This window comes from Hemiscyllium ocellatum, chromosome 18 (assembly GCF_020745735.1).
Source record: "Hemiscyllium ocellatum isolate sHemOce1 chromosome 18, sHemOce1.pat.X.cur, whole genome shotgun sequence".
NCBI lineage: Eukaryota > Metazoa > Chordata > Chondrichthyes > Orectolobiformes > Hemiscylliidae > Hemiscyllium > Hemiscyllium ocellatum.
In genome coordinates, this window is record NC_083418.1 from 82,176,136 (window position 1) to 82,192,153 (window position 16,018).

General features: G+C 46.7%; 1 protein-coding gene across 7 annotated transcripts in view; it reads right to left on the reverse strand.

The window, feature by feature from the left end:
• The window catches only part of LOC132824520 (SH3 and multiple ankyrin repeat domains protein 2-like), a 1,314,713-nt gene that overhangs the window by 443,464 nt on the left and 855,231 nt on the right, over positions 1–16,018 (reverse strand). The gene's annotated exons all lie outside the window — the stretch shown is intronic.

Consider the following 16,018-nt stretch of genomic DNA (forward strand, 5'->3'; position numbering starts at 1 on the left):
CCTATTCTTTAAGAGATATGTCCAATTAATCCACAGGTCTCTATGGCAAGGAGTTCCAGAGTCTCACAACTCTCTAGGAGAAAAAAAAACTCCTCCTCTCAGTCTTAAATTGGTGATCCTTTATCCTGAGACAATGCCTTCTGGTCACAGACTCGCCCATGAGGGGAAACATCTTCTCAGCATTGACCCTGTCAAGCCCCTTAAAATTCTTTCAATGAAATCATCTCTCACTCTTTAAACTCCAGTCAGTAGACTCCCAGCCTGTTTAGCCTTCGCTCATAACACAGTACCTCCATACGACAGGGATCATCCGAGTGAATCTTCTCTGAACTGTCTCCAATTAAACAATATATGTTCTTTAATAATGTTCTTTGTTCTTTGATTCCTGGTGAAGGGCTCTGGCCCGAAACGTCGAATTTCCTGTTCCTTGGATGCTGCCTGACCTGCTGTGCTTTAACCAGCAACACATTTTCAGCTCTGATCTCCAGCATCTGCAGACCTCACTTTTTACTTTAATAAGGGGAACAAAACTGCTCACAGTGCTCCAGATGTGATCTCACCAACATCTTGTACAGTTGCAGAAAGACCTTCCTTGAGCAGTAGGGGAATCAAGAGTTAAGGGGAAAGGGGGGAATAAAGGACATAATGCAATGTCGATGCTATTTCATCCCTTCTTTGGGGTTGTCTGTAGCTCTCGTAAATCTGCCCTGAGCATATTGCTATGCAGAGGGTTTGAAGGACAGGGGCATGGATAGCCAATCCAATGGAGATGGGCTGTAATGTTTAAAGCTGCACTGGGTCCTGACAAACTGGAACTGTGTCAACACTATCTTGGTGTTATATACAAAACTGGTGCCCCGACTGCCATATAGTTTTAACCAATTAAAAGTGAGACATGGAATCCGGTGTTCCAGTTCACAAGAGTAAATGCTGTACATATGTTTATAATGTTACAAACAAAACAAAGAACTGTGGATACTGGAAATCAGAAACAAAACCAGACATTTTTGGAAAAACTCTGCAGATCTGGCAGCATCTGTGGAGAGAGAGAAAAAACAGTGTTAATGTTTTGAGACCAATGACCCTTATTCGGAACTGGTCACTGGACTTAAAATAGTAACTCTGTTTATCCCCACAGATGGTGCCAGACTTGGTGAGTTTCTCCAGCACTTTCTGGTTTTGTTTGTTTCACAAGAAAATATATTTGAACTCCACTTAGACCATTCTTAAATTCAATATTATTAAAATGACACCTGGGACACAGGTTTATTCAACAAATTGGCTCAGGAAGAGACATAAACATTCCCAAACATTAGATAACCAATATCCAGTGCACTTATGAAAACACAATGAATTTATTTTTGGGGAAGATTTTGACTTTAATGAATATTTTGTGAGGAAAGAGGAATAGCTTTATACAGCACAAGTTCATACAAATTCAAGACCAGCTTTCTCCCCCCTATTATCAGACTTTTGAACTGACCTCTCAAATGTTTATTCTGATCTCTCTCTCTCTCTCTCTCTGCACTTTCTCTGCGGCTGTAACACTGTATTCTGCACTCTCCCTGCTACCCTGGTGCACTTTGTATCCTGTACAACACTTTTCAGCTTCACAGACAATCAATTATTTTGTTCAGATGCAACCACAGTTGGCATTTCAAGAAAGATAGCAGCTAATTTTCACCCAGGAATGTCACACAAGTATCAAGAAGAAAGAAATTACAAATTCATCTCTTTTAACCAATACTAACTGAGGGAGAAGTATTGTCAAAGGACTAGGAGAACTCCTTTCAACAATGACACTGGGTAATTCGATGTTCGCTAAGCAGGCAGATGGTGCTTTAGTTTGAAGCCTCTTCCAAAACAAACTCCAAGGAAGGAAGCCAGGAAAGACAGAATTCCATTTACATATATCACTCCATATATGCTCAGGACATCCTGAAGCATTTTACAGTCAACTCAGTGGTTTTATAAGGTAGTAATTTTTGTATTTTAGAAAACGCAGCAGTCAGTTAGTATGCGGGTTTATAGGTCTGAAAGGGTTAATACTGAGGAGTGTGATAAGCACCACCCATTATAATGATGTCACATGGATTTACAGGCAGAATAGCATAGGAGCTCAAAGATGTGAGACCCAACATTGGGTCCTCCTCACAGTCTCTGGAACAACTTCCTTCTTATCATTACAACCTGGAACTCACTGCCAACATATCAACTAAGGACAGAGATGATGCAGACATTTCTAATTAAAGAGGTACAATGTGAAATAATCAATAAACTAAGCAGAATGAGAAAGAAACTATTGCAGTGACTGAGCTCCCAAAGGTGGGTAAACCATCTGAGCCAGATGATTTGAATCTGAGGCTTTTAAAGAAAACAAGGAAGGAACTAGCACCTGCTCTGAAGATCATTTTCTAATCCTCACTAGATACAAGAGAGTAATAGAGACTTAGAGATCTATGAATATTGTGCTTTATAGATGATAGGCCTCCTCCTCAGGCCTGGGAAGATCAGCTTTAACTGGAGTCATCTCCCTGTTAACAACTCTGCTGGAGCTGTCTCTGCAGTGACATGACGGGGTGCTCTTATAATCAAATAGGAATCAAGACAGTTTGGTATCTACTGAAGCTATAGGCCATGATGGATACATCAAATATTAATTGGCTGATCTTCCTGACCTCAGTGGTAGAAAATTACTAAAATCAACATTGAGAGGTAAGATTGACTGAGACTTAGAGAGGCACTGATTAATCAGGGATAAGCAGCATGATTTACTTAGCGAAAGGTCATACCTTATGAATGTAACAGAATGTTTTGAGGAAGTAACAGGGAGATGAAGAATGCTGCTCAACTCCCAGTAGATTCCTAACTATGCAGTGATGCCTAAGGTTAATAATTTGGAGACTGTCAACGTCCCTAGCTTCCTTTCATCATTTAAGATGCACGTAAATTTGTAGCTCCCGGACGAAGCATTTTATCAGCTGTCCCGATATCTCCCGAAGTGATTTTCTATCAAACATTGAGTAACAAATCTCCTGGAAGGACATTTTACTATGTTAAAGCTGCTATATAAATGCAAACTGAAAGATGTATTTGAGGCGATGAGATTACTTTAGTTTGATGACACTTGTGAGATGTGGTATTCAGATATATACATTGTGTGAAATGCGTTCATAATTACAGAGCTCAATGATGTTCCTTTTAGAATGTACTCGATAAATGCTGCTTGTGAGGTTTTTAGCAAAAATTAAATTTCATCGAATTGTGAATTACGTTGATCATGATGACAATAAAACTTGCTGCCAGGGAAGCACCAGTATTTAGAACCCTCTAGAAGTTTATTCTTCATTAGAACATAGAACAGCACAGTACAGACCCTTCGGCCCTCGATGTTGTGCCAATCATCTATCCTACTCTAAGATCAGACTAACCTACATACCCTTCATTGTACTATCTTCCATCTGCCTCTCCAAGAGTTACTTATATGTCCCTAGTGTCTCTGACTCTACTCCCACCGCTGGCAGTGCATTCCACACACCCCCCACTCTCTGGGCAAAGAACCGACCTCTGATATCTCCCCTAAACCATCCTCCAATCACCTTAAAATTATGTCCCCTCATGATAGACACTTCCTCCCTGGGAAAAAGTCTATGGTTATCCATTCTATCTATGCCTGTCATCATTGTGTTCACCTCTACTAAATTGCCTCTCACTCTTCTTCACTCCAATGAAAAAGGTCTAGCTCCCTCAAACTTTCTTCATAAGACAGGAGGCAGCACTCTCCTGAGAGCTTCCACATTTTTCCGAAAATGAGGTGACCATAATTGATCACAATATTCCAAATGTGATCTAATTGGGGGGTTTGTAGAGTTGCAGCATTACCTTCTGGATCTTAAACTTGATCCCCCTGCTAATGAAAGCCAACACACCACCCGCCTTCTTTACAACCCCATCAACTTGGGTGGTAACTTTGAGGGATCTATGGACATGGAGCCCAAGATCCCTCTGTCCCTCCACACTGCCAAGAATCCTGCCTTTAACCCTGTATTCTGCATTCAAATTTGACATTCCAAAATGAAGCACTTCACAATTTTCCAGGTTGAATTTCATTGTACATCAATACAAACTAACACTTAATGATTTTGAATAAATGACCAAATATATAGAGTAAGCTTTCAGCTTTGGAATCTGGGTTCAAGATTACATCAGAGGCAATTGGACCATTATTTCTTAGCAGTGACTATGTTTTACTTTTTGATGATGGTGTTAAATTGTTGATGTGGAATTCAGTAGCCATTATTAATGCAACTTGCTTTCCACTGAAATCATTGGAAGGAATATGATGAAAAGTGACTACTGTCCATTTTACACAAACACACAAACCCCACTTTGCCATGAGCTGAGTTTTACATTTTGTAAAAACATTTCTCAATGGCCTTGGGGCCTCTGCACAAACCGATTCTTGGGTTTTCACAAGATTGTCACTTGTTCTTGGAGAGTGTGGCTCTTATTGAATTTTCATGCAATTGATCTCAACACACCGGGTGCGAAAAAGGATGTCGGGCAGAAAATACTTTGCAGAATACCATGTTATCATTGGCAGACAGCACTGTGAGCTCTGACCAGCTACAGTCAGTACAATCTCCTTAACGATAACAATGGAGAGACAAGCACGAAATGTCTGGCCTCTCTATCAGACCTGAGAGAACTGACAGAATGAAGGGTTACATGTGCTGATGTGGTGTTACATGAATGAAAGTTTAGCCCACAATGTTTCAGTTGTCAGTTTTAAAAGTTTGCCCTCGAAATGACCTCCTGAGCAACACAATTAAGGGAAAACCAAACTCAAATTATTTGGCCAGGTGATTTGAGAAAAGGATTGATCAAAACGATTTCTTCTTTGTCATGGGTATTGATGGATGGAACAGGTACAGAAGAAAAACACCTTCATGTTGGGTTTAGTCTAAAGAATATTTTCAGTGTCTCTGTCAAACAGCGGCTGATCAATCAGTCCGAAAAGCAAATGATGAAAGGTTCCAGGGATGAGAAAGGTCAGTGATATGGACAGATTGAGACAGTTTGACTTAGAAAGAAGAAAGCTGAGAGAAGATCCAACAGAAATTTTCAGAATCATGAGAGGCTAGATTGGGAGAAGCTGTTCCCACTCATAAAAGTAAAAAACACAAGGGGGCAGATCTGAAACAAAGCAAGAGAAAAGTGAGGACACTCTTTTTCACTCAGAGACTATTTAGGGTCTGGAATGTATTCCCTGGATGTGGGGTGAAGGAATATTCAATCTCAGGCATTAAGGAGGGCTTTGGATGATTATTTGGATAAAAAATGGGGAAACTGCAGGAGACTGGCACTTGGGAATGATGTTTGTTTAATGAGCTGGTGCAGGTACAATGGCCTCCTTCTGTACCAGAACAAATCTGCGATTCTGCAAAAAATAGTAGAAGGCATGCATGAATTTGTGTTATGTCTCTTTAAGAGGCCTGCTCATGGCACTATCTCTGTATCGAACATGTGACCTGATCCCAAAGATCCCAAACTCCATCTTACTTGGGGATCACTTGAAGCATGGCCTGCTAACAGAACCATCTTAGCTTGGGTCCAGACAATGATGTACCTTTGTATTGAATATTTGCATAAATTAATGTAATAAGTAGTTGTTGGATCTTTCAATGCAATGTTGCCCATGTCCCAGTTTTTTTAATGTTACAAGGGATGATAAGAGGCAACTTTATCAGGCAGAGGGTGGTGCGTGTATGGAATGAGCTGCCAGAGGATGTGGTGGAGGCTGGTATAATTACAGCATTTAAAAGGCATCTGGATGGGTATATGAATAGGAAGGGTTTGGAGGGATATGGACCAGGTGCTGGCAAATAGGACTAGATTTATTTAGAATGTCTGGTCGGCATGGATGAGTTGGTCCGAAGGGTCTGCTTCTGTGCTGTTCATTTCTGTGACTCAATGACTCAAAGGGATAACGTGAACATTGCTGTATTCTACATGTGGCAAAGTATTGCTTGAATTAAAGTGGGGCAAGGCTTCTTGGCTTCTCTCTCGGCAGCCTCAGGCCTGATCTGACTGTGCCCTCACCCACATTCCTGCCAACGCGCGGTAACATTTATCTCCTTCCCTTGTCTGGAATCTGTCTCCCACTGCTTTAAAAATATTCACCACCCAATCTCCACCACTCTTTGAGGAAACAAGTTACAAAGGCTCAAGGTCTCCTGAGAGGAAAGGAAATCGCCTTATCTCTGTCTTAAATGATGTGGAGGGGCTGGACAAAGTTAGAAGTCACACAACACCAGGTTATAGTCCAAGAAATGTATTTCAAATTTTCTTCAAATAAACCTGTTGGACCATAACCTGGTGCTTTGTGACTTCTGACCTTGACCATCTTAAATGGCAAAGTACTTTCCTTTTTGTACTGGGTTCATAACTGGGACTGCGTCCAAGTAAGTTGAAACAGTGTTTATAAGTGAGCAGCCCAGGACAGATCCTGTGACAATCACAGGATTCACAAGTCTTTATGTAATATTTTCAATATTCCTTAGAAATTATTTATTTCTTTAAACACTAAACTACAATAACCAGCCATGGTCATTATTCACACAAAGTGGTAAAATAACGACAAGGTTAAAAGTGATATTATTGGGAACAGCATCTCAGACGCAAATGACTCAAATACACTTCAGTCAATGGTTTCCTTTTCTCTAGGGTGCAGTTTTTTCCACAAAATGTAACTGAGTCCAGGGCTATACAAACAAACCTTCAGACTGCTGATACTCTCATCATCAGAAAGGGCAGGATAATTGGGAATGGGGACAGTTAAATTGGTGAAAGGCAAAGTTGAAAATGTGTTGCTGGTTAAAGCGCAGCAGGTCAGGCAGCATCTAAGGAACAGGAAATTCGACGTTTCGGGCATAAGCCCTTCATCAGGAATGAGGAAAGTGTGTCCAGCAGGCAAGACCTGCTGTGCTTTAACCAGCAACACATCTTTAGCTCTGATCCCCAGCATCTGCAGACCTCACTTTTTACTGAAAGACAAAGTTACAAGGACTGGACAAAGATAGCCTCATAAAGCATTGGAACAGCTTGATTAAAGAAAAGATATTGACAAGACTTGCTTACAGAACTCCTGGGCATGCTGATTTGTTCATCGGGCAAGTGGTGGAGCATTTGGCAAAAGCGATGTATCCAGGCTGCGTTTGACCAACTTGGCATCAAGGAGCCCTCGTAAAACCAGAGTCAATCAGAATCAGGGGGTAAACGCTGCACTGGTTGGAAACTTATAAAATTCTATCAGGACTTAATGAGGTAAACACAGGATGGATATTCCCTGAGAGTTCAGAACTATGGATGACAGTCTAAGGATACAGGGTTGGCCATTTAGGACTGAGATGAGGAGAAATGTCTTCACTCAGGGAGTGGGGAGCCTGAGGAAATCTTTGCCACAGAAAGCACAGAGTCCAAGGCATAGAATGTTTTCAAAAGGAGTTAGCTATTGTTAGGACTAAAGGGATCAAAGGGAATGGGGAGAAAGTGTGAAAAGATACTGAGTTAGATCTCAGCCATGATCCGTTTGAATGGTGGAGCAGTGGATTATGCACAAAGGGCCGAAAGCCTTATTGTTGTTTCTCTTTTCCATGTTTCTAGATCCTGAATGATAAGAGATTAGGAGTTGTGAAGGAACAAAGGAACTCTGATGACCGTGTATGTCAATACCAAACATTGGCAGAGAACTGCAAAAACAAATCAATGGAAATATTTTATTCAAGGGCATGGAATTCTAACAAAAGTGAAGTGTTGCATCAGCTGTATGGTGCCCAGGTCAGATTCCGTCAGAAATACATTCACTTTCCTCATTCACGTCGTAAATATCTGGCTCCATAGCTCAGGGGTTAGAGCACTGGTCTTGTAAGCCAGGGGTCGTGAGTTCAAATCTCACTGGGGCCTTCCTAATCTATTTGCAGAACCGAACATTCTGTTGTGGGCGGCACGGTGGCACAGTGGTTAGCACTGCTGCCTCACAGCGCCTGAGACCCGGGTTCAATTCCCGACTCAGGCGACTGACTGTGTGGAGTTTGCACGTTCTCCCTGTGTCAGCGTGGGTTTTCTCCGGGTGCTCCGGTTTCCTCCCACAGTCCAAAGATGTGCGGGTCAGGTGAATTGGCCATGCTAAATTGCCCATAGTGTTAGGTAAGGGGTAAATGTAGGGGTACGGGTGGGTTTCGCTTCGGCGATGGGGTTGGGCCGAAGGGCCTGTTTCCACACTGTAAATCTAATCTAAATCTAAATAACTACTGTAAATAATGTGGTCCCAGCACTGATCCCTGTCATACTCCACTTGCTACACGTCCCCATCCTGAAAGTACTCCTTTTATTCCAACACTCTGTTTGCTATTAGTTAGCGAAGCCTTCACCCAGGCTAATACAGAGGAACCTCGATTATCCGAATGCCAATTATCTGCAAACCAGATTATCCAAAGGAGATCTCGAGGTCCTGATAGAAACATTAATCAAACTCATGTTTCCAACACTGATTGTGTCTTTTGTTTACAGTGATTAAACCGGCACCATCTCCAAATGACTGATCTCCCGCCCTCTCTCTCTCTCCCCCCACACTTTCCCTGGACTTATACAGAGGGGTGTACCCGAAACCCCCTTCCCCAGATAATCTCTCCAAAATTGTCCTGTACCGGGCAAAGATGAAACCTGTCAAAACATTGCAGGAAAAGTGTGTGTAGCAGCTGAAAATGTGTTGCTGGTTAAAACGCAGCAGGTCAGGCAGCATCCAAGGAACAGGAAATTCGACGTTTCGGGCACAAGCCCTGTACTGTGTGTAGCAGCTGTCTTGTTTTTGGTGTCCAGTCCGACTGCCCCAGAAAGGATGTGGGTGTGTGCGGGGTTGGCAGCTGGGGTTGGTGTTGGATGGAGACAGTGAGGTGGTGTGGGGTCAGGTTGTGGGTTGAGGGTGTTGGGGGCGGTGTTGGATGGGGTTGGGGGGAGGGGAGCGGTGTTGGACGGGGTTGGGGGAGGGTGGCATTGTTGGACGTGGTTGGGGAGGGGGCGGTGTTGGATTGGGTTGGGGAGCAGTGTTCGATGGGGTTGGGGAGGAGGGAGGTTTTGGAAGGGGTTGGGGGAGGGGTCGGTGTTGGACAGAGCTGGGGCAAAGGGGGTGGTGTTAGACAGGGTTGGGGGAAAGGGGCAGTGTTGGATGGGGTTGGGGGGGCGGTGTTCAAAGGGGTTGGGGAAAGGGGCGGTGTTGGACAGGGTTGGGGAGGGGATGTTGGACGTGGTGGTGGAGGGGAGTGTTTGACAGGTTGGGGGAGGGGGCGGTGTTGGATGGGGTTGGGGGGAGGGGAGCGGTGTTGGACGGGGTTGGGGGAGTGGGGTGTTGGATGGGGCTGGGGAGGGAGGGCGGTGTTGGACGGGGTTGGGGAAGGGGGCGTTTGAATTGGGTTGGGGGGAGGGGGATGTTGGACAGGGCTGAGGGGACGAGGTTGTTGGACGGTGTGGGGGAAATGTTGGATGGGGTTGGGGGAGGGGGAGGTTGGACGGGGCTGGGGGAAGGAGGGTGTTGGACGGAGTTGGGGGGAGGGGTGAGTTGGACGGTGTTGGGGGCGGGGGGACGATGTTGGATGAGGTTGGGGGAGGGGGCGGTGTTGGACGTGGTTGGGAGGGAGCGGTGTTGGACGGGGTTGGGTGAAGGGGTGGTGTTGAATGGGTTTGGGGAGGGGGGATGTTGGACAGGGCTGGGAAGGGGGTGTTGGACGGGTTGGGGAGGTGGGCGGTGTTGGACGGGGTTGGGGGAAAGAGGGCGGTGTTGGACGGGTTTGGGGGAGGGGGTGTTAGGCAGGGTTGGGGCACGGGGCGGTGTTGGAGGTGGGTTGGGGGAGGGGAGTGTTGGGCAGGGTGGGGGAGGGCGGTATTGGACGGTGTTGAGGCTGGGGTCAGTGTTGGACGGTGTTGGGGCTGGGGTTGGTGTTTGACGGGGTTGGGGGAGGGGGGACGGTGTTGGACAGGGTTGGGAGAGGGGGATGTTGGATGGTGTTGGGGGTGGGGGGGGCGATGTTGGATGGGGTTGGGGAGGGACGGTGTTGGACGGAGTTGGGGGCGGGGATTGCTGGATGGCATTGGGGACAGGGGGATGTTGGATGGGGTTGGGGAGGGTGCGGTATTGGATGTGGTTGGGGAGGGGTGGTGTTGGACGTGGTTGGGAGAGACGGCGGTGTTGTACAGGGTTGGGGAGGGGGGCAGTGTTGGACGGGGTTGGGGAAGGGGGCGATGTTGGATGGGGTTGGGGAGGGTGCGGTGTTGGACGTGGTTGGGGGAGGGGTGTATTTGGCGGGGTTGCGGGCGATGGGTTTTGGATGGGGTTGGGGAGGAGGCGGTGTTGGACGTGGTTGGGGGAGGGGGTGTTGGATGGGGTTGGGGAGGAGGCGGTGTTGGACGTGGTTGGGGGAGGGGGTGTTGGATGGGGTTGGGGGAGGGGGGTGTTGGACAGTGTTGGGGGGAGGGGAAGGTGTTGGACGGGGTTGGGGGGAGGGGAAAGTGTTAGACGTTGTTGTGGGAGGGGGGTGTTGGATGGACTTGGGGGAGGGGAAGGTGTTGGATAGGGCTGGGGAGGGGGTTGTTGGACAGGGCTGGGGGAGGGGAAGGTGTTGGACGTTGTTGGAGAAGGGAGGTGTTGGACGGGGTTGGGGGAAGGGGTGTTGGACGGGGATGGGGGATGGGAAGGTGTTGGATGGAGTGGGGAGGGGAAGGTGTTGGATGGGGTTGGGGGAGGGGGAGTTGGACGGGGTTGGGGGGAGGGGAAGGTGTTGGATGGGGTTCGGGAGGGGAAGGTTTTGGATAGGGTTGGGGGAGGGGGTGTTGGACGGGGATGGGGGATGGGAAGGTGTTGGATGGAGTGGGGAGGGGAAGGTGTTGGATGGGGTTGGGGGAGGGGGTGTTGGACGGGGATGGGGGATGGGAAGGTGTTGGATGGAGTTGGGGAGGGGAAGGTGTTGGATGGGGTTGGGGAGGGAAAGCTGTTGGACGGGGCTGGGGGATGGGAAGGTGTTGGACGGGGTTGGGGGGAGGGGAAAGTGTTAGACGTTGTTGTGGGAGGGGGGTGTTGGATGGACTTGGGGGAGGGGAAGGTGTTGGATGGGGTTGGGGGAGGGGGAGTTGGACGGGGTTGGGGGATGGGAAGCTGTTGGACAGGGTTGGGGAGGGGAAGGTGTTGGACAGGGTTGGGAGAGGGGGTGTTGGACGGGGTTGGGGGATGGGAAGGTGTTGGACAGGGTTGGGAGATGGGAAGGTGTTGGACAGGGTTGGGGGATGGGAAGGTGTTGGATGGGGTTGGGGGATGGGAAGGTGTTGGACAGGGTTGGGGGAGGGGGTGTTGGACGGGGTTGGGGGATGGGAAGGTGTTGGACAGGGTTGGGGGATGGGAAGGTGTTGGATGGGGTTGGGGGATGGGAAGGTGTTGGACAGGGTTGGGGGATGGGAAGGTGTTGGATGGGGTTGGGGGATGGGAAGGTGTTGGACGGGGTTGGGGGAGGGGGTGTTGGATGGGGTTGGGAGATGGGAAGGTGTTGGACGGGGTTGGGGGAGGGGGTGTTGGACGGGGTTGGGGGACGGGAAGGTGTTGGACGGGGTTGGGGAGGGGAAGGTGTTGGACGGGTTGGGGTAGGGGGTGTTGGACGGGGTTGGGGGATGGGAAGGTGTTGGACAGGGTTGGGGAGGGGAAGGTGTTGGACGGGGTTGGGGGAGGGAGAGGTGGGGGGCGGAGCCTGATGCACTGGGTGCTGCCTTTCCTCCTGAAAGGGGAACAGACGTTAAAAACTCCGAGCCCCAGAGGAAAGGCATTTAATTGATTTACCGAGTAATTGATTATCCAAAAGAAATAGTGCCCGCTCATCACATTCGGATAATCAAGGTTCCCCACTACTTCCAACACCATCGGCTTTCATCCTGTCCAAAAACCTCATTTGTGGTACCTTATGAATAGCTTTCTGAAAATCCAAATATATTACATCTCTGTAATCCATCCTGTCTATTATCTCCTCAAAGAATTCTAACTAATTTGTCCAGCATGATTTCCCCTGCATGAAGTCACGTTGACTCTATTTGATTATATAATCTATTTTTAAATACTCTGTTATTACTTCCTTCATAAAGACTCTCACATTTTCCCACTAACAGACATTAAGCTAACTGGCCTATAGTTATTGTTGTGTTGTCTCCTTCAATAAAACGTATGACATTGGTGATTTTCCAATCCATAGGGACTTTTCCAGAAACTCAGATTCTGGAAGGTTACTACCCGTGCATCCACTATCTCTCTAACAACTTCCTTTAACATACGAGATACAGCCCGTCAGGTCCAGGGGACTTGTTGGTATTTAACCCAGTTAGTTTCCCTTGCACCTTTTTCTCCAGTGATAGTTAATGTACTCATTTTCCTTCTTCCTTTTGGCCTGATTCATTAGTAATTTTGGAATGTTATTAGGGTCTGCTGCTGTGAAGGCGGTTGAAAAGGATTTAGCTCCACAGCCATTTCCTGGTTCTCCTTTATTATTCCCCCAGCCTTGTTTTCCCAGGGGCCCATTTTCCCTTTGGATACTCTGTACGTTTGATATATCTGCCTCGCGATTACTTGCAAACATTATCTTGGTCTCTCTCACCACGGACGCTGTCTGACCTGCTGTGATCCCCAGCATTTGTTGTTTTCAATACAGATTCCAGCATCTGCAGTAATTTGTTTTGACAATTTATTTTGAAAGTTTATTTTCATTGTCATTGTTTTGTAGCCATCTTTTATTGGCTTTTAAAACTTCCTTCATCCTTTGTTTTGCCATTACTCTTTGTCACATTGTATGTTTGATGCTATTCTTAACTTCCCCGGTTAACTATGTTTGGTTTACCACCTTCCTAGAATCCTTCCTCCTTGCTGGGAAATATCTTTACTGTGAGTCATGAACTAAAAATCTCTGAAATGTCTTTCTTAAACATCTGCCATTGTTCACAAACCATCTTTTCTGCTAAACGTCTTTCCCAATCCACTCCAACCAGCTCTCTCCTCATTCCTTTGTAATTGCCATTATTTCATCTTAGCACAGTGGTTTCTGACCCAAGTTCCTCTCTCTCAAAAGGAAATCTTACATTCTACCCTGTTATGGTCACTGTTACCGAGGCGATCTTTCACTCTGACATCATTTATTAAACCTGTCTCATTACACATCACCAAATCCAAAATAGTCTGATCCAGAACTTAATAGAATCGTAGAATCACAATGTTGTACAGCACGGAAACAAACACTTCAGTCCAACCCATCCATGCTGAACAGATATCCGAAATTAATCTGGTCCCATTTGCCAGCACCTGGCCCATATCTCTCTAAATCCTTCCTATTCATATACCCATTGAGATGCCGATGAATGTTTTAATTATACCAGCCTCCAGTACTTCCTCTGGCACCTCATACCAAACACTCACCGTTCTCTGCATGAAAAGGTTGCCACTTGGGTCCCTTTTAAACCTTTCCCCTCTCACATAGAACACAGTACATAACACTACAGGCCCTTCGGCCCTCGATGTTGCACTGACCTGTGAAATTAATCTGATGCCCATCTAACCTACACAGTTCCATTATTATCCATATGTGTGTCCGATGCCCATTTAAATGCCTTTAACGAGTCTCCTAATGTTGTATGCAGGCCCTTCCACACCCTTAGTAGTCTCTGAGTAAAGGAACTACCCCTAATATTTGTCCTATATCTATCACCCCTGCAATTTAAAGCTATGCCCCCTCGTGCTAGCCTTCACCATCCGAGGAAAACGGCTCTCCCTGTCCACCCTATCTAACCCTCTGATTATCTTATATGTCTCTATTAAGTCACCTCTCAACCTTCTTCTCTCCAATGAAAACAGCCTCAAGTCCCTCAGCCTTTCCTGGTAAGACCTTCCCTCCATACCAGGCAACATCCTGGTAAATCTCTTCTGCACCCTTTCCAAAGCTTCCACATCCTTCCTATAATGTGGTGACCAGAACTGTACACAACACTCCAGGTGCAGCCGCACCAGAGTCTTGTACAGCTGCAGCATAGCCTCATGGCTCCGAACTCAATCCCCTGACCAACAAACGCCAACACACCAGAGTGGGCAGCACGGTGGCACAGTGGTTAGCACTGCTGCCTCACAGCGCCAGAGACCCGGGTTCAATTCCTGCCTCATGCGACTGACTGTGTGGAGTTTGCACGTTCTCCCCGTGTCTGCGTGGGTTTCCTCCGGGTGCTCCGGTTTCCCCCCACAGTCTAAAGATGTGCGGGTCAGGTGAATTGGCCATGCTAAATTGCCCATAGTGTTAGGTAAGGGGTATATGTAGGGGTACGTGGGTATGGGTGGGTTGCGCTTCGGTGGTTCGGTGTGGACCTGTTGGGCCGAAGGGCCTGTTTCCACACTGTAAGTAATCTAATCTAATCTAAAAAACCACACCCCTCTTAACGACCCTATCAACCTGGGTGGCAACTTTCAGGGGTTTATGCACCTGACTGCCTACACTGCCAGGAATTTTACCATTAGCCCAGTACTCTGTGTTCCTGTTACTTCTTCCAATGTGAACTACCTCACACTTTTCCACATTAAACTCCATTTGCCACCTCTCAGCCCAGCTCTGCATCTTATCGATGTCCCTCTGTAACCTCCAACATCCTTCAGCACTATCCACAACTCTGCCTATCTTAGTGTCATCTGCAAATTTACTAACCCATCCTTCTACACCCACTTCCAGATCATTTATAAAAATGACAAACAGCAGAGGTCCCAAAAGAGATCCTTGTGGCACACCACTGAGCTCCAGGATGAACATTTCCCGTCAACCACCAACCTCTATCTTCTTTCAGCTAACCAATTTCTGATCCAAACCACTAAATCACCTTTAATCCCAAACCTCCAAATTTTGTGCAATAGCCTCCCATGGGGAACCTTATCAAACGCATTACCATATCAAAGTCCATATACACCACAGCAACCGCTTTACCTTCAAGCGTCTGTTCTGTCACCTTCTTGAAGAACTCAACAAGATTAATCAGGCATGACCTACCCTTCACAAAGTTATGTTGACTATCCCTAATCAAATTATTTCTAACCAGATGATTATAAGTCCTGTCTCTTATAGCCTTTTCCAACACCTTACCCACAACTGAAGTAAGGCTCACTGGTCGATAATTACCAGGGATGTCCCGGCTCCCCTTCTTAAACAAGGGAACAACATTTGCTATCCTCCAGTCTTCTGGCACTATTCCTGTTGACAATGATGACATAAAGATCAAAGCCAAAGGCTCTGCAATCTCCTCCCTGGCTTCCCAGAGACTCAGAGGATAAATCCCATCCATTCCAGGGGTCTTATCTATTTTCAGAGCTTCCAAAATTGTTAAAACCCTCCTCTTTGTCAACCTCAATCCCATCTAATCCTGTAGCCTGTATCTCCGTATTCTCACTAACATTGCCCTTTTCCAATGTGAATACTGATGAAAAGTATTCATTAAGCGCTTCCCCATGTCCTCAGATTCCAGACACAACTTCCCACTACTGTCTTTGATTGGTCCTGATCTTACTCCAGTCATTCTTTTATTCCTGATATACCTACCATGGGGAAGGCACTGCTGTCTCACAGCGCCTGAGACCCGGGTTCAGTTCCCGACTCAGGCGACTGACTGTGTGGAGTTTGCACGTTCTCCCCGTGTCTGCGTGGGTTTCCTCCGGGTGCTCCGGTTTCCTCCCACAGTCCAAAGATGTGCGGGTCAGGTGAATTGGCCATGCTAAATTGCCCGTAGTGTTGGGTAAGGGGTAAATGTAGGGGTATGGGTGGGTTGCGCTTCGGCGGGTCGGTGTGGACTTGTTGGGCCGAAGGGCCTGTTTCCACACTGTAAATCTAATCTAACCTAATCTAATCTAATTACCTATTAGAAGGCCCCGGGTTTTCCTTGATCCTATCCACCTTCTCATGTTCCCTCCTGG